General features: G+C 36.8%; 1 protein-coding gene across 15 annotated transcripts in view; it reads left to right on the top strand.

The window, feature by feature from the left end:
• Positions 1–1,975: 1,975 nt before the first annotated feature.
• The window catches only part of LOC5571687 (longitudinals lacking protein, isoforms A/B/D/L), a 347,874-nt gene continuing 330,690 nt past the window's right edge, over positions 1,976–19,159 (top strand). For 9 of the 15 annotated variants that reach the window (XM_021844290.1, XM_021844291.1, XM_021844289.1 and 6 more), the window contains exon 1: positions 1,977–2,134. The gene's annotated coding sequence lies outside the window, so the exon portion shown is untranslated. Of the gene's footprint in view, positions 2,135–19,159 lie in introns of all 15 variants that reach the window. The other 6 variants (XM_021844286.1, XM_021844283.1, XM_021844281.1 and 3 more) reach the window with 2 other exon arrangements.

Genomic DNA, 19,159 nt, shown 5'->3' on the forward strand with positions numbered 1-19,159 from the left:
CTGGGATTCTTCCGTAAAACCTGCCGAGAATCATCCGGAAATACGACTGGAATTCTGTTTAATGCGTAGTATGCACCTGAAACGTAAAGCGCTCAAGTAAAATTTCTCTTTTTTACCAAAGTAATTTTGACAGCTGGTCCACTATGAGCGAAATGTCACTTTTACTTGCGGAATAATTGAGCAGCACATTTTTCCGTTCGGAAAAGTGACAGCTCCCTTTGATTTGTACGGCAGGCGTTACCGACGTTATGAAATCAGCTCTACTTCTCAGCAGCGTACAGCTAAAGTAATTTCGGTAGCGGAATCATTCCTTGACCGTTTCTTGTCCTATCCTTTTGCACAGTACTTATGATCAGCGTACCGGCCATAAATGATAAGCATTACACCGGAAGTTTTTGTAAGATTCAACCGTAAATCGTTCTAGTTTTTTTTTTCAGAAATTGCATTGATACTCTTCGGGAAAAAATATTTAGGATTCTTAAGGAAATTCTTCTGGAATTCTGGAAGAATCCCAGGTCGATGTACAGAAGAACCGTAGAGAAATCGCTAAAATATTATTAGGGATGTTTCTAAAGTAATTATTTAAGAATTTTCGTATATATCTGAAAAAATCCCAGGAGAATTCCAAATGGATTTTTAATGTTTCTTACAGTGATATCCGAAATTATCGCAGAAGTTATTTTGCAAGAATCCCTGAAAGACTCAAAGAAAATTCACAGACATCCAGAAAATTTCATAAATATATTCCAGAATAATTCCGATATCCAGAAGAACTCCAGAAAGATTTACGGAATAATTTCAAATGGAATTTCCGGAACCATTAAACAGTAATTTTCAGAAGATTCTCAAAAAAAGAAATCAGTAATCAAGGAACCTCATAGGTATTTTTTCAAGTCCCAGTGGCTGTCCGGTAGTTTTCTTGAAGGATTTCCATTTAAACTCAAGAGGGATTTTAGAAAATTTCCAAGGAAAATCACTTAAATAACGAAATTAACTGAAAGACTCAAAGAAAATTCACAGACATCCAGAAAATTTCATAAATATATTCCAGAATAATTCCGATATCCAGAAGAACTCCAGAAAGATTTACGGAATAATTTCAAATGGAATTTCCGGAAGCGTTAAACAGTAATTTTCAGAAGATTCTCAAAAAAAGAAATCAGTAATCAAGGAACCTCATAGGTATTTTTTTAAATCCCAGTGGCTGTCCGGTAGTTTTCTTGAAGGATTTCCATTTAAACTCAAGAGGGATTTTAGAAAATTTCCAAGGAAAATCACTTAAATAACGAAATTAACAGTAAAGAACAAGCGACAGAAATATTTATTATTGGATAAAGATATACTGCTTCGCGTTAGAAAATGGGTTAACCAAGGTGCGAAGTTTGATTTTTGACCAACTTCGACGCGTCGCAACTCGATTCTCAATAATGCGCATGATGCACACGGCGGAGGGCATAGATGCGCACTATAACGAAGTGACTCGCGACGCGGCGAAGTTGGCCAAAAATCGAACTTCGCACGTTGGTTAACCCATTTTTAGTCGCGAAGCAGTATATTTAAAGTAGTTCATAGGAAGGTTGACCGGGTCGACCTGACCCAGTGACCCACCGGAAAAACTCCGGCCACAGGAATATTTCCGCGTTCCTCTGGCCACTTCTAGAAACTAGATATGTGTGCCAGTATAAATACTGACAAAAAATCATTGGAATCTGTTAAGAATTCGCTGTGCGGTGAGGGTTTTGGTATTTTTGCTTTCACTCAGGCCTAAAAAACGGAAATAAATATTTTTTTCCTCGGGTAGCGCTAGACTTCATATCCTTCTTCGTAGCTAGCATAAAAAATACGAAACTTAAGTAAATAAAATCGAAAACGCGACGATGAATTGGTGAGATCTGACACGCATACTACTCCAACACCCGCCTTAGTTGTGTTAGTGTTGTGTTCCTACGTTTCTCACTTCACTGTCAGGTAAGAAAAGAGTAGAAGTGGGTTCTTCTAGTCGGTCGTCGTCATTGCTTGCTTAAAGTGAGTCGGTGAAGAGAACCAAGTGGACGCCATTGTGGAAATTTCGAAGAATTTCGAGTGAAAATTAGTATTAATTGTGTGATATTAAATGAAGACTGTGCTAATTAAGGTAAGGATATCTATGTTCGCATACGTGCGAATTGTGATGGAGAACGAAGATTTGATTATTCGATTTTTTTGTGTAGAATTTCCATGGGGCGTAGGTGTAGTGAAAAATGTGGGTGACTGTCTTAATCATTAAAGCGTCCGTTATTTCGGCAACGAATAATCATAATAATGGAAAAATATGGCCAGAACATCATATATGAATCCGATACAGTGCTTAGTGCTCGTGAAACTGAAAGAATTGTAATGACAATAATTTGGCAATTGAAAATTCTGGATAGTGAAAATCCGCCATTTTGTTTTATGTTGGCTTTGTTCATTTTCAGAAAACCATACCAGCCATCATTATTTTCAATGAAATGAGATTGGACTTTTCTAAGTATTAGTGCATATGTCGAATTCTCAGCACGAGACTGTGTAGGTGACGAAGCGAATAGTGGAGAAAGATAAGTGCACATCATAATCATCATATCACCCATACTCTTCAATAGTCGAGTTGTGTTTACAGATCTGTTGAAAATAACCCGTACACACACATGGAAATATGCCCCGGTGTTGTGCTGCCTTTAGAAGTGACTTCACGTAGTTTGATCGTAAATATTTGTAATGGGTCTTCCAAACAGTTACTTCGAAGGGTACCGTCACGGTGCACATATGCATATTTACAAAAGCGTAGGAGTTGGCGCTGGCAGAGAACAAGGTATAAAAGCATCATTTTGGCGAGATAGACCGTGATCGGTCTTAGTCGTCTAACTAGACACCCCAAAGGAAAAAAGCATTGTTTTTAAAATTTACATCAACAAAAATGTGCTTGTTGTGTTTGTGCATCTTAACTGACTATTCTTAATTATTATTAGCTTTATTAGGAAGATTTTCAGCCCGTGGCTAGTTCATCTCCATTAGAACTTTTCTTAATAGAGGAAAAGCACCAATTTTCGACCCATTCATACGAATTTGGCCAATTTTGTATGAAAATCTGAAAATTGGCACAGAATTCTTGTAGGTGGAAATTTAGTGCTTTGATCCATTGGTTGATCCATGAATTAAACATCTAGCATCAAGGTTAAAATTAACACCCTAACATGCAATTAGGCATTTCACGGCGAAATTCTCTCTCTCTCTCGCTCTTCAACAAAACTTGAAAACAAAAAAAAAACAAAGAAACAAAGTTGACAGGTACTGGTACCGTTGTTTTCAGATTTCCCGAATGAGGGAAAGAGAGAGATTTTCTGATGACGTTACCGTGCAATGGGCAATTCGAATTTGATCTAATTTCAAAATTTAAGACCAACAATTCAAAAGGCCGCCAAGTATATTTTATGCCAAATGGCGTTATGATAAATGACCTTATGCAAAATAACCCAGACCCACACTACTTCTGTACTTGAACGAAAAACCGAGTTGAGGTCTTTTAAACAGACATTAAAGTGACTATGCTGTATAAGGAAAACGTTTCAAATGTACTATGTAGTTAGATGCAAGCTTTGCTGTGGAGCACACTGGGGCAGATCGCAGTTTTCGACTGCCAAATCTCTAGTGCCATGGATATTAGGCCTACTTGTACTTTGTACAACAGATGTGATTTATATGCTATCATTTTGCAACAAGGATGTCTATCGACACCAAAGCAAAATGCATTCTTCAAGAATCTTCTTAAGAACCACTTGACAGTTTTTGTGTTCAGTATGGTCCTGTATAATGCGGTAAAATTAACAAAGGTACATAGAAGTCGCATAATAATGAACGAACTATATACGGTTCAAGTAGACCACAATTTGTAATCAGTATATTCTAAAATCCAACATATGCTAAAATCTTGATCAAGCTATAACGAAAATCTTCGATTCCTTCAGAATCTTTCGAAAGCTTGAAATCTTTGAGAGTGGTGAAAAGTAGTTCAAAAGAAACCTTGGAATCCTGGAGAAAATTCTGTGAGTATCTTGGCAATGTTTTCAATCAAAGTCGTGTCCAGAATTATATTTAAAATCCTGTTCAAGGTTTAGTAAAAAGCCCGTATTGTTTATAGTACAGTCGAATTTCGTTCGTTGTACTATCTTTAGATGGGCTTCGTTTTAATTGGGCTCCCGTTAGTTGGGCTATAGCCCACCTAAAACGAAGGCAAACATACGACGCAATTTATCAATGTTGGTAGCCCTGATTTTCTTTTGTTCTATGCTATTTGACAGCTCGAAACTCAGCCCAATTAGTGAAAGTCTTTCACTAAGTGGGCTACACGGTAAAAAGAAGCAAGGTATTATACTCCGAAAAATGACATTTGGCAGTGACGTCATTCCTATCGCAAACTCGAACGAGTGCAAAAGAAAGCAAGGCCTGCTCTCCATTACTATCCTCAAGGACCCATGCTTGACGATAGGAATGACGACACATGTTTTGATGGAAAATCGTTGTTTACACGTGGGAATAGCCTACCTTGTTGTGTCTACCGTGGTGGGCTGCAGGTTTAGTGCAACGAACGAAAGTTGACTGTACTGTCAAAGATTCTGCGTTCCGGTATTGGTTAAATTTATTTTCAGTATTCTGTGAGAATATTACCCAATTCAGTAAAATTATGTAAGAAAATTTAGCCTTTGCATATAAGTTTTGTTCAGGCTACATATTTTTTATGTCAAAAAACACCATGGTAAAACATTGTTGAAAACACCCAGAATTTAAGATTTAGAATTTGAATCATGCATAAAATTAAATATATAAAAAGATAAAAAAAAACAAACTTTTGGAACCAAACAGACTTATCTATGATTTCTGTAAAATTATAGGCGCCAATGTTGTAACTTCTGGCACCAAACGAACTCAAATTTAAATAATTACCAAGTTAAAATATTAGGATGAAACTCAATTGAAAATAAAATAGTCCTGGTATGCTGTAATTTTGGGTTGGTAGAATAGTCAACGGGCCAAATATAAGAATAATCTTCTAACCCTCCGCGGGCCGCACAAAATGAGGTGAGTCATGCAACTTTTGTTCTGCAGATACCTCAAAATCAATTTCAGTATTTTGGTCAAGCTAAAAAATATACACAATTTTATTTATTTCAATTTAAAATCCTTAGAATTCGAAGAATCTCAACTATGATTTCCATGACCCACTTGCCCCACGTTGAGTTCACTCGAATGAGTCAGCATTAAAAAAACACTTAAAACTGATTTATCTGAAGAACTGAAAACTGTCAAACATGGCTGAATATCAAATCAACTCGAGGATAAATACATTATCATATAGCTTTTCAAGTTTGTTTTTGGTTAGTAGTGGCCGGCCGGTTTACGGAACATCTGGCACGAATGAGAAACATTCGCCGAAAAAAAATAGAACATCACGCACTGCTGTTCCCTGTGCTCCGTGTGGGGTGATAGGTACAGTCAGTACAAAACATGGATATGGATGTCCTGTATTCCATATTCGTACCCAATTGTAAGCATTGTGTAGTTGTTGAAGCTTATCCCATATAGAGCTTCAGAGGGGTAGGTAATACTGTCGACGATGGGGTGTGCATAAAATGAAGAAGGGAGAAGTATGCTGCAATGAAATGATGTTGCGCATGTTCTCTGCACGTCGAATGTACCCCCCATATTGTGGTAGTTAGAAAGATATATAGTTTTTCCACCCATAGTGCTAAACAAAATACAACTGACATTGAAAGAGGGGTTGATATGGTTGAAAATATCAACAAGACAGGGGCAATCTTGGTTTGAAATTCAATTGATAGTGACATATACCTACAGTAACGAACCATACTTTACTACTAACTCGTTAAAAAAATCAAATATCGAGAATTTGCTGATAGTTTGGCAAAATAATAATTTTGTTTTGTATGAGCAATCATTTTTTCCTGTGAATAGAAATTAATTGGACAGTGTTTCAATTTTTAAATTAGTGTAGCCGATTAAAAAAGTTAATAATACATTTGTACAGAATCACAGTATGTGACTTTCTCAACTAAGTTTTTTTTTAACTTATCCAAAAGTTTATCTGCATACAATTTTTGCATATTTTGCATACAAAACAGTAAAATTTGGTAGGCTAGATTTCAGTTATTCATGCACCGATTTATATGGATATTAGATATAACTTGAATTTAAACATAAGATGTTTTAGTAGCTTTTCCTTGTTCAGTTCATTTGAACATTAAGTGAATCAAACCTGAAACAGTCGAATATGAGCGAATCAGATAAGAATCACTTGGATATGGAGCGAACTGAATCACTTGAATATGAAGTTAATAATTTCTGAATCACTTAATAATAAAGTGAATCTGACGTGAAACATTTTCGGGTATGGAGCGAACAAAACTTGAATGTTTTGAATATAAAATGAATCAATCCTGAGTCACTTGAACATGGAGTGAATTTGACATGATATTTTTTGACTTTATATTCAAGTCAAACCTGAATTACTTGAATATAGAGTGAACGAAACCCGAAAGATCTGAATATAAAGAGAATCAAACATCAATCACTTAGATATGAAGTCAATCAAACTTGAAACACTAGTATATGAAGAGATAATTTTAATATGATGAATATGAGTCCTGACTGAATCACTCGCACATGTAGTAAGTCATAGCAGAATCAGATCTGATATATCTGAATGATCTGAATATACAGTTGATCAGATCTGAATCACTTTAATTTAATATGATTTTGTCCCTAATCACTTAAACTTCCAAATCATAAAGGCTTTCTGAACAGCATTCTGGAGATTTTATCTTTTCAAATTCATAAGGTTTAGGGACAGTCATCCCTCCAGAACTAGAGTAAAATTTGGTTTTCATGGCTTATTTGGACCGTAGTAAAATCAAGAGATAGAGCTAGTATAAAGTAGGGGGAGATCCCCCAGTACCGGACACTTAAGCCACTAAATTCATAATTCGAAAAATATTGATTTGATGGGCTCGTGTTTACCCATTTATGATAAATATTATCATTTTTATAGTGTACAAAAATAAATTTGAAAATATAAATATGAATTTTGACATAGAGTTTTGATGATGTATTTTAGTACCAAATTGATCGATCTTGAAAGGTGGCACCCAATACCGGACACGGTCTGGAAATGCCTCGAATTCTGTAAATTTGAACATCGTTGAATGTGTACACTATAGAAATAGTTTATAATTACCAATTCAATGCAATTGCAACATTAACACTTCAGTCGTCGCGCTGTTGTATTTTGTACAACACTGTTGAAAAAACCTCGCTTTTTGTTCACAACAACAGCGTGATGGTTCTGACGGTGCCAAACCGCGCGACGACTGGAAGGTTAACAAAAAATATTTGAGTTTTTCTTAGTTTGCAAGATGCCAATTGAAAACCTCTTTCATATATGATGAAAAATAGCACATTTTACGATGTTGTTATGAATGTTCATTCTTCTTAATTTTATTGCATGTTTGATACCATGGTCGACGGAACCCATGAAAAATGAAAGTATTTTGAGACACTGATGCAATAATTACAAAGATATCATATAACAAATCAAGCTGTCCGAAACTGAGGGACAGGAGGTGCTTAACCAAAATTGTAATTTGTCCATATTTACTTCAATTATGGTACAAAATACATTCATACTATCAAATTAGGTTTATGTTCGATCATGGTTGCGGGATCCAAAGTATTTTTCCATATTCAAAATAATTACTAAATAGGCTCAAAATTAAGAAGATACGTCAATTTTTTAAAGATTTCCAAACTTTTCTACTTTTTTAAAAAGGCATGCATATTTCAAGTATGTGTTATTCTACGCAAACATTAGTCTACATAATAGCTTTCTTTTCTACTAATACACCATCTTGATTGGACCATGATTTCTCAATGTTTCGACTTTGTCCGGTATTGGGTGCTGTCCGGCACTGGGGGATCTCCCCCTACTCATTTAAACATGATCAACAGCGCCACATGATGGCAAAATTAGAATTAAAATTGTTTTCCGGATGCCCTTGACTTTCCGAACAACTTTGCCGAAGACTTAAACTTTCTATCTCTTGTGGATCATAAGCTAGAACTAGTTTGAATTGCTCAATTTTACATGGCCACCTAGCAGCAAAATTGTGAATCAAACTGTTTGTCTTCCGGATGTCTTTGACCTTCTGAACAGCTTTGCCGAAGACCCGTACTTTCCAAATCTTGTGGATCACAAGCTAAAATTCTCGATTACTTTTTCAAATCGACGTAAGCAACTTTCATACGGTTTTGAGAAAGTTAATTAAGAAGAATCACAACCTTTCTTCTAAAACTGTTTTAAAATGAATCCCCTTTTTAACATTTTTTACCGTGTATATCGCTTAAATTTTGCATGCAATCAGCTCGCGTTAGGTAGTTCCTATCATTTCCCACAAAAAAATGTATGACAAAATGATAAGCCGTTTCAATCAGTTACTTACGACGTTTTTGTACCAAAATCGACTCAAGTAGTATTTTCAAAAGCAGTTTTTTCGTTCAAAATCAAGAAAATTTACAGAAAAATGTGTTCACTGTATTCTATCTTCCATCCGCAACACAGTGAACACATTTTCATCGAATAATTTTCAGTTTTGAAAAGAAAAACTGCTTTTGAAGTTTCGACGATGACGGAGCGTTGAACGTTAAGTCACTTTGTCTGCCATATACAACGGAGCGCCGAAAGTAGCGTTTAGGTTGCGAAAGTGGAGAATCTTACTTTCGTCGTTTTGTAAATCCGGACATTAACGGTTCTAAAAGTGAAAAATCGAGTTGGTTTAGAACGGAACGTGTAGAATTTCGTCTGCGAAACACGTAAGATTGATAAAGTAAGTTTGTTATCTTTTCTGACTTGAGTCTGTTCGAATAAGTCTTCGAGAATTAGTTTGAAATGCTCAATTTTACATGCTCACTAGCACCACCTAGCGACAAATTTGCGAACCAAACTGTTTGTCTTCCGGATATCCTTGACCTGACTGAACAACTCACTAGCGCCACCTAGCGGCAAAATCTCGAACCAAACTTTTTGTCTTTCAGATGTCCTCGACCTTCTGAACAACTTTGCCGAAGACTCGATCTTTCTATCTCTTGTGGATCACAAGCTAGAACTACACTGAAACAAGCTTTGTTGTAAAAAATACCATTTTAGGGGTTACTATTAACAGAACAGCACCAACGATTTTCAACTGGAGTTATTTAAACTTGAAAACAACAAGATTTATTGTTTATTTTACTGCCACTGCGGTTTGCGATGAAGATAGTAATTTTGATCACATTGTAGTAAAATCAACTGTTAGTTGTACCATTAGTAAGTTCAATTTAACCATAGCACAGTTTTTATGAATAGCCACAAATAGTAATATTCAAGTAATTATATACAATGTATACTATGTTGTAGTAAATTTAAGAATGGATATTTCTATAGAAATACTACAACATATTAAAATAGTTTTCTTGATAATATTTTCATAGTAAAATAAAAAAAAACACGATGATTTCTGTTTTTGTTTCAAATTGCTTTATTTTGCACAAAATACTTCTGCATTCATACAAACATATCCAAACTAACTCCCACGCCAAAGTGAATCATGAAGTGCCCAAGTGGTTCTGCCACCTCGTCGAAATCAGCTTACGTTGCGGTGATACGACTGCCGATGAAGTTGCCATGTTTTTTTTTTCAGGAACTTGGTAACTACAGCTTGCGTATACTAATCAGCATGTGTCAGCAGCATGTCACTACGGGATCTAAACACCGGGTTTAGGTAATTCACTGTAGAAGCTCGTAATTTCTCTCAAAGTCCAAATCCGCATCTAAAATAAACAACAAAAGATAAGTAATCTCAAAATGTAAAAAAAAAAAAAAAATGTTTAGCCTTACCATCGGATTATTCGGTATCCTCCAGATAAGTTGTAGTGTAGTTGTTTATACTATACCATAAAATGTTGTCAAATTGTATGTTTTTTTTCAACTATAGCGTGTAGTTAGTTTTAACATATGAATATGACTAATAACATTCTTAAAACAAGCGAATGGCAGTTACTTTTACTGATTTTTTTGGTATTTTTAACGACAACCATGCAATGTAAGTTTAACTACACAAACATAGTTCGGCTTACAGTGCAATTCATTTCAGTGTAGTTTGAAATGCTCTATTTTACACCACCTAGTGGTAAAATTGCGAACCAAACTGTTTGTCTTCCGGATGTCCTTGATTCTCTAAACAACTGACAACTGATGCTAAACTTTTTAAGGGGTGATTCAATATTCAGCTGTGTGTTGCATTACTTATTTTAGTGAGTCCGTATTTATGACGGGTAGTGTATATGTCAGCTAATAAATTGTCCAAATGTACTTCACTACATCTGAACATCATAATCAAGCACTTCACCAATAAAACAGAGCATTCAAATTTAAAATTGAATGTTGTACGTTTGGGGGAATTGGGAATTGGGTGAATTTCAGACATAAATTCAATACTTTTCCATTAATTCGAAGATAAATGTAAATGGAAACATTTTGTGATTGGCATATAAATAGATGACACCTATTATCTTAAATATGGATAGAGTATTTTAAACTAAATATATAATTTAACAGTTTTTTTACTAACTTGATGTGAAAACATTATCCTGGAGTGCTTCGTGAAGCCCAAGCAGGACAGTTCAGTTTTGCGTCGTCCGAAAAATTTGGCTCACGGTTTCGCGCATGTTTTCGTCGCCGGAGATTTTTTTTTCCTGTTTTCAAGCGTCTTGCTGGGTAGTGCTTCGTAAAGCCCAAGCAGGACAGTTCAGTTTTGCGTCGTCCGATAAATTTGGCTCACGGTTTCGCGCATGTTTTCGTCGCCGGAGATTTTTTTTTTTCCTGTTTTCAAGCGTCTTGCTGGGTAGTGCTTCGTGAAGCCCAAGCAGGACAGTTCGGTTTTGCGTCGTCCGATAGATTTGGCTCACGGTTTCGCGCATGTTTTCGTCGCCGGAGATTTTTTTTTTTTTTCCTGTTTTCAAGCGTCTTGCTGGGTAGTGCTTCGTGAAGCCCAAGCAGGACAGTTCGGTTTTGCGTCGTCCGATAGATTTGGCTCACGGTTTTGCGCATGTTTTCGTCGCCGGAGATTTATTTTTTTTCCTGTTTTCAAGCGTCTTGCTGGGTAGTGCTTCGTAAAGCCCAAGCAGGACAGTTCAGTTTTGCGTCGTCCGATAAATTTGGCTCACGGTTTCGCGCATGTTTTCGTCGCCGGAGATTTTTTTTTTTCCTGTTTTCAAGCGTCTTGCTGGGTAGTGCTTCGTGAAGCCCAAGCAGGACAGTTCGGTTTTGCGTCGTCCGATAGATTTGGCTCACGGTTTCGCGCATGTTTTCGTCGCCGGAGATTTTTTTTTTCCTGTTTTCAAGCGTCTTGCTGGGTAGTGCTTCGTGAAGCCCAAGCAGGACAGTTCGGTTTTGCGTCGTCCGATAGATTTGGCTCACGGTTTCGCGCGTGTTTTCGGCTCCTAAGATTTTTTTTTCTGTTTTGGAGCGTCTTGCTGGGTAGGTATTTGGAAGGCACAAGCAAGACGGTTTGTTTTCGGGACGCCAAGAAGTTTTGCTGTCAGTATCAGTTTTGTGTTCAGTCGAGGATGGATTACCAACTGGTGAGTTCGTTTCATTCTTGTGATAACACATATTTTCTTGAAAGCGTAACTTTTAAGTAATTTTAAAACAAACTTTGTATGGTTCGTCACTATAAGTGCCGGCATTATGTTTTTTTCTTATACAATTTCAATATACATATATTTGTCTCTTTTATACGTTATTAAAAATTATCTTTTGAATTGTTCGACATTGTGAATGTTGACGTATTTTTTAAAACTTGTACCATATCGAGACAAAATGCACAGTAATACTCATATGTAATTTTCAAACAAACTATGTATAGTTCGTCACTACAAGTGTCGGCATTATTCCTGTTTCATATAATTTAAAATATATACATGTAATTTTCAGTTTTCGTCATTAATAAAAACATCTTTTGAATAGAGTAGTGTTTGATCCTTCGACCTTGACACTTGCTCCTGCTGGGGCGGGTGATGAGGGCAGGATCAAATATGTCGCGCGTCGGTAGTGAAGCGGTGAAAAAGTGATCGGTTCGTAAGTAGTGTTTGATCCTTCGACCTTGACGCTTGCTCCTGCGGGGGCGGGCGATGGGGGCAGGATCAAACTTGTCGCGCGTCGTTCGCTCAGAGAAATGAAAAAGCGCCGCGGATCGCTAGTAGTGTTTGATCTGTTGATCGCGTCGCTTGCTCTTGCGTGGGCGAGTGACGAACACTTGTTCGGCGTTTAATGCGATTATCGAATTATTTCGCGAATCCGGTTAGGCGTGATTATATCATGGCTCGCATCACCAAACATTGGTGACTCCCAGATCTATACCTTATCCCACTAACCCAATATCCTCTCCATGACAACCGTGGAGATGCAGAGGTGATCTCGGTCTCTAGTAACAACGGTAGTCACACTAACATTCCTTCCCTTCCCCGATGACCGTAAGGACGTGGCCGGCGCCGTTATTGACTTTTAAATTTGAGCTCTCGATTTGTGCACATTGAAGAATGGTAAGCTAATCCCAAGCCCCATTCATTAATTCCCTGTGCAACTTCGATTGTTCTGGTCAATCACGGAGTAGCAACTACGAATTGTACGGTCATCTATGCTTATGCTTATGATGTGAAAACATTATCCTGTACGAATATGAAATTGGGCCACTGTACCTGTCACACGATATACGAATGCGCAAATGACAACTTGGTAAAGAAAGCTCTCAGTTAATAACTGTGGAAGTGCTCGTAAGAATCCAAAGCTGAGAAGCAGGCTATTTTCCAGTGAGGACTTAATGCCAAAAAGAAGAAGAAAGCAGTGTACTGACATAGCTGAAAAAAGTATCAACATATTTTCTACATGGCAGCGATAAATATAAACATTTTTCACAGCATTCTAGATTTTGCTCTATTACTTCATGACCATTGAAATTGTAAGCAAGTGCAAGCGACGTAAAGACTTTTATTTCGTATTTGATCTAACCTTAGACAACACGTGTCAGGTCAAAGTCCAAAAATGAAACCAATTGCCTGTCTAAAAAGACCACTTATGATTGGTCGTTTTGGCAAAGGCCTACTTTCACATCGTTGAGTTGAATTGCAACAGGGCACTTTGTTGCTAACCTGGCCGTGCTGCATGTTCATAGAGTGAGTAGAGTTTTTATCAAAAGTTCGAGATATTTTTATGATTTTTTTTGTTTCAAATCCATTTAAGGTACTGCGGGGTAAGTGGCTAAATGGGGTAAGTGAAAATAATTGGTATATTTTACTGAATATGTGAATTAACGTTTTAAACTCATGCGTAAACCTTTAAGGCCATTGAGAACATTACAATAGGTAAGAGATTTCTGAGATTTTTCAGCCATAATTGCATAATAGAGCGAAAGATAGTTAACCTGTCAACTATCACTCCGTAACAAGTTGGTGGCGTGCAATCTTATTTTAATATTTTCAGCGGAAAAAAAGTTGCGAAAAATAATTTTTGCAATTCCGTTGCAAATCAATCAACTTTTCATTGAGAAGTTGATCAACATAACGGCCTACTTTTCCTACTGAAAAAACAGTGCTGAAAAGTGCTACTTTTCAGCACTCTTCTCGGTGCTGAAAAGTAGCACTTTTCAGTATTGTTTTGGTAGGCATCAACCGAACAACCCAGTCGCTTCATGCCATTTGTGCTTATTTGCGCGGCGTGTGAGTCGAGACGAGTCCTTCTCACCTCGGGTGATGTGAGGCGACTAAGGGCCCATTCACAAATTTCATAACGCTGAAGGGGGTGGGTGGGTGTCCTCGTGCTGTTACGGCTCATACAAAATTTGTAAAATATTCATACAAAAAGCGTTACGTGGGGGTGGGTGGGTGTCGAAAATGGCCATTTTTAGCGTTATGATATTTGTGAACAAACCCTAATGTTAATCCAATGGGAGCGAGTCGACAGTTGTCCCTCATTCGACTCGTCTCGCCTCACATGCCGCGCAGAATAAGCATAATTGCATCTGATTCTAGATCCGTTGTGCGATCCGATTCGGACAGGGGCTGTCCATTAACCACGTGATCAGTTTTTTTGGGATTCCTGGCCAACCTCCTCCCCCCTGGTGGTCATTTGTCCATACACAAATTTATAAAATTTGTATGGACCGTGATCATTGAACGCTCCCTCTCCCCATGAATGACCACGTGATTCCGATTTGGAATCGAATAGTCCAACATTTGTAGTCAGCAACTGTTTGTGCTGTCTTACCTGATTTCGATGGGAGCGTGAAAACTTGTGACATTCATGGGTAGGTACTATTGTATCACAGCCTACGTGATTGAAAAATACTAAATGGATGGATGTGTGCCATGTGGGTTCTCTTGAAATGTTTGATTGTGCTTTTAGAGTTTATCCAGCTGAAATGGCATTTTTCGAAATAGCAAAAAATGTTGTAGGCAACTCGTTGCAAAACTCGATTTTTTCAGCACTCGTTGTATTTATCCAACTCGGCGAGCCTCGTTGGATAAATGTACAACTCGTGCTGAAAAAATCATCATTTTGCAACTTGTTGCCTAAATAACTATTTCTGTACCACTTCTAAGTTGTCCCCTCTGATAGTTTTAAACCGCAGTAAAAAAAAAATTTAGGATTAATTCGACATAGACCTAAAAATAACTAAATTGAAACACCGTCAATTTTCTAATTACGTGGGGCAAGTGAAAAGTTTCATATTATAGATTAAATTTGTGTTTTCTCTTTAGGTAGCTATAAGTATACAAGGTTCGTAATTATCATAGAACAACAGAACGTGCTGATAATTCAAAAAACACTATACTCAAAGCTATTATCATGGCCAAATCATGGAACTTCTTTAAAAAAAGGTTGTCAAATATTACGATTTTAATATGTTTATTTCGGACAGCCGATTAAAAGGAAGACGTTAATTGAAAAGCTCCAATATAAGAGAACGCACGAAAATCTCGTGAAATGTTTATGTAAAGCAAGTTCAAAACATACAAATGGGGTATAAGTTTATCCACATAAAAAAGATTCTAAATACCTTATTGAAGGATCCCGTTTGATTTCTCTCGAAGAGTTATCCGACGTCATATCCGATTTTCTTAAACACAAATAACGAGCGGTGGAAATTTTACAGAGCAGAAATGAAATTTCTGTCCCATGATGTAAGAATCAACATTGAATAGGTTGCAGTTATAATGTTGTCGATTTATTTCAACAAACATAACTGAACAGAAGAAAATTCAAGTAACAATAATAACATTCTCTTTGTTTACATGTTACTTATGAAATCGTGAATAAAACTGTTAGTTTTTGAATTTATTGTGCAAAACGATAAACTTTTCACTTGTCCCACTTATGGGGCAAGTGAAAAGTAAGGAGACATTTTTCAAAAACATTTTCTGTACTTTTTTCTTCAATTTTACAAAAAATCAATTTCAGCATACTGCTTATTTTTGGTGGGAGTCAAGCCAAAAAAATATATACGACCTCATTTGTTTTAATTTAAGGTCTCTAGAATTTGAAGAACCCCAAATATGCGAAATCCATTACCCACTTGCCCCACGGTACCTTATATTCGATGTTCAGTTTACCCCATGTGCTTCTACAATGCTAAAAAGAATAGAAAATACTTAATTGAAAGCAATATTATAGAAATTGTGACAATTTTCTCTAAAAATATCGACGGGTTTGATTATAAACCTGATTTTTTAATAAGCTAGTATCCTTTATGGCTCTGGAGGAATGTAACGTGCCAGAAACAACCAAATTATGAGCCTTGATATTTAAAAATGTTCACAAGATCTGCTTAACAAGGATACCGGTAGCACTGGCTTTTGTATCGTCAAGGTTATTAACTGAAAAGCAACGTTGAGCTGTCACGTCCTGTCCTAGGATCTAACTAAAGAAACTATAAGCAAAGAAACGAAATGTTCCAATTGGAATTCCAAGTTTACTGTCAATGTCATTCCAATCGAGCAGAAGACTTGTCAAACACTTTTTCACACAAGCTGAAAACGGCTCACACAAAAATGTTACCGCCCACGAAAATTTTGCTTCTTCTGAAGTAGCATATTTTCTGAATACATGAGTGTCGATTGCAATTTTCATGCTTTGCATAAAGAATGCTCTACTCATTACATTGGTTTTACACACATTCAGTCAATTTTTCATTCGTTACCCAAACCTGTGAAAATTCAACACATAAAACCTGTGACTCCCTTTTAGCGTGGGATTTAACATTGACAGTGCTGCGTAATAGATTTGGCATAGTTGCTAGCTGATTTATTTTGAATATGATCAGATTTCGTCTCTTTATAATTTAGTCTCTTTAGATCTAACTATTCAAATTTTACCAAAGCTTATACTTTGAATAAGAAGGTTGAGATGAAGCATTCACATGCTGCAGATTTTTAAAATTCATTCGTTAATTTTGTTTTCTCAAGCACTCGTTTCTCCAATAACGCATTAATTTTCTCGATGATTGTCCCCCACACATCCATATTCACTTTTCATAGACATTTGGCTTCGACTCCTTCCTGTGCCTATCACATATTTCTCATAATTGTGTTGCTGATCATACAAATTGCGAGATTGTATGCTGCTCGTAACAACTCGCATATGTATACACGAATGCTCTGCTTGTATGAGAGATTCAACAGTAGTGGAGAAATATTTTACCATTTCACCGCAGCTGCTGTGAGCTACTCGAATGCTGAACATCGCAGTCATCTTCTTGCCATCGTTGTTCTTAGCCAACTTCGACGCGACGAAGAAACAGTAAAAAAGGAAAGCATACGGTTTCTATTCGCCTACTACATCGAAGGATTATAATTATAGAAACTAAAATACAGTGAAGTTTCTCTTAGCCGATGCCTCCTAATAGTGTTCGTACTAGAACGAGTTTGCTTACTTTTGTGAGTGTAATTATTAAGTGTCAACCATATTTTCATGATCAATAAATGAGCGCCCTATTGTAAGTAGAACGCAAAGCATTGCATACGTGTTCGTATTTTTTTTTTATTTTGGTTGTTGCGATCACGCGAGATTTGAGAAAAAGAGGAAATGAACAAGACATTAGGTGCCATATTCACTACTCAGGGTAGATTCTACGCTGTATGTTGTATGCTGGACAAAAATGAATTTTCTCCATTTTCTTCTCAATTGTTGGATATGTCAAGTGCTAAAATTAATACACATAAGCATCACGCAGATTTGTATTGGTGGGAGGTTTGTTTATTTTTAAAACCCAACATGGGCGATTTTGTAGCGAGTAATTTTTCTCCGTTGTGAATATTGGTTATTTCGGCAGTACTCTGTCGCTGTTGGTGCAAATACACCAACTGGGTCACTGAGAAGTTGAATCGTTTGAATGCAACCTGAACCCTTCCTTGGGTTCGTACCAAAGTGCCATGTGTTAATGTATGAAATTCCTTCTTTTCGATGTATTTTCCTGTTAAGTAAATAAGCTTAAATGTATCATCCTCATTATTGCAAGCTAGTACCAGTCAAAATCTGAACATTTTTATTGTTCGAAGCGTTAGCATCTCGCTAATATTGATTAACAATGCATTTTTCAACAGTTGTAACATAAACCATGTTGGTCATTTTGGCGAATTGTGCACTGTCGACCAGTGCTTTCCGAAATGTAATGATCATGAGTGCAGCCGAACCTCGCATAACATTTGATTTCGCCCTGAAAGCCATTAGTAACCGAGTGTGTAGCTTGTTGTTACCGAGCAAACGAATGGATTTACACGTTATTCAACAATGCTATGATGAAGAGAAGATCCTCCTCTATCTCCCAGTGGTGATAGTTTTCATCTTGGTCCTTTCATTTGCTTGGAAACAAAAATTTACACACTCGGTTAGGGTTCATTCAAATATTACGTAACGCAAAATTTGTCAATTTTAGACCCACTCCCTCCCCCACGTAACAGCTTTTGTATGGAAAATTATAATTTTTTGTATGGACCGTAACACCATGTAAGACCCCCTCCCTCCCCCTGTTGCGTTACGTAATATTTGAACGATCCCTTACCAATAATAGCTTTTAGGGCGCGATCACGAGAAACAAATATGACGGATGACGTTATATTCGCTTGGTACACTCCTAGAATTGCCCACCCAATTTATTGGGTTTAACCAGCAATGTTATTTTCGCCATACTGAATCAGTCACTTCCTGAAAAGGAAGGCTAGTAGTTCTTAAATTATTAATGAAGTATAATTAGGCTGGTACATTTATTAATTTTCTTTCAATAAACACTAAAGCGTTGAAAGCTATTAAAACTCAAGGTACTTCTCTGAAAGAGGTTGTCAAACATGACGATATTAATGTATCTACTTCGGACAGCCGATTGAAAGGATTGATTGAAAAGTTCCCAATATTGTGCATCCCGATAAAATTCAGAAAGAGGACTTCGCTCGATTTCCTATTCATTATCAACAAACATAAGGTAACACACGATAAACTCATCGTGGCATTCATGAACAATCTATGTTCAAGCTATCGTTGAATAGAAAATATTTCTGTTTTATATCATATCAGTCATTCTCCTACAAGATTCACTTTTCGGTGGCAAATGCAATGCTTCACAACGCCTACTTTCTACTTGTAAATTTTGCGAAAATGAAGCTGGAATTAGATTATTTATACCGTTGTTGCAAAATAGGTATTTCTTTTTATGGCAATTTAAAAACCATATTAAAATAAGATTGTCGCCACTTATTTCTACTCAGTGATTCTCCCTCTTGTTATGCGGGTATTTTTAAAAAAACTACACTAATAAAAAAAACAGTGTTCATGTGGGCACCATAGCCTAGTCCGTCTGAGTATTGGTCCTGGTAGAGGGGAAACTTGGCAAAAAACCAGACCGAGGGTTCAGCCTTGACAAGTTAAGCTGTCAGGCAGCTCCAACTGAATACCATACAACAAAATAAAAGTTATCTTGACCACTAATTCTTAGTTTAAAAACAAGGTTTAGTTCTGCGATTTTGCGCAAAAAGGTGCATTTCTATT

This window comes from Aedes aegypti, chromosome 2 (genome assembly GCF_002204515.2).
Source record: "Aedes aegypti strain LVP_AGWG chromosome 2, AaegL5.0 Primary Assembly, whole genome shotgun sequence".
Taxonomy (NCBI): domain Eukaryota; kingdom Metazoa; phylum Arthropoda; class Insecta; order Diptera; family Culicidae; genus Aedes; species Aedes aegypti.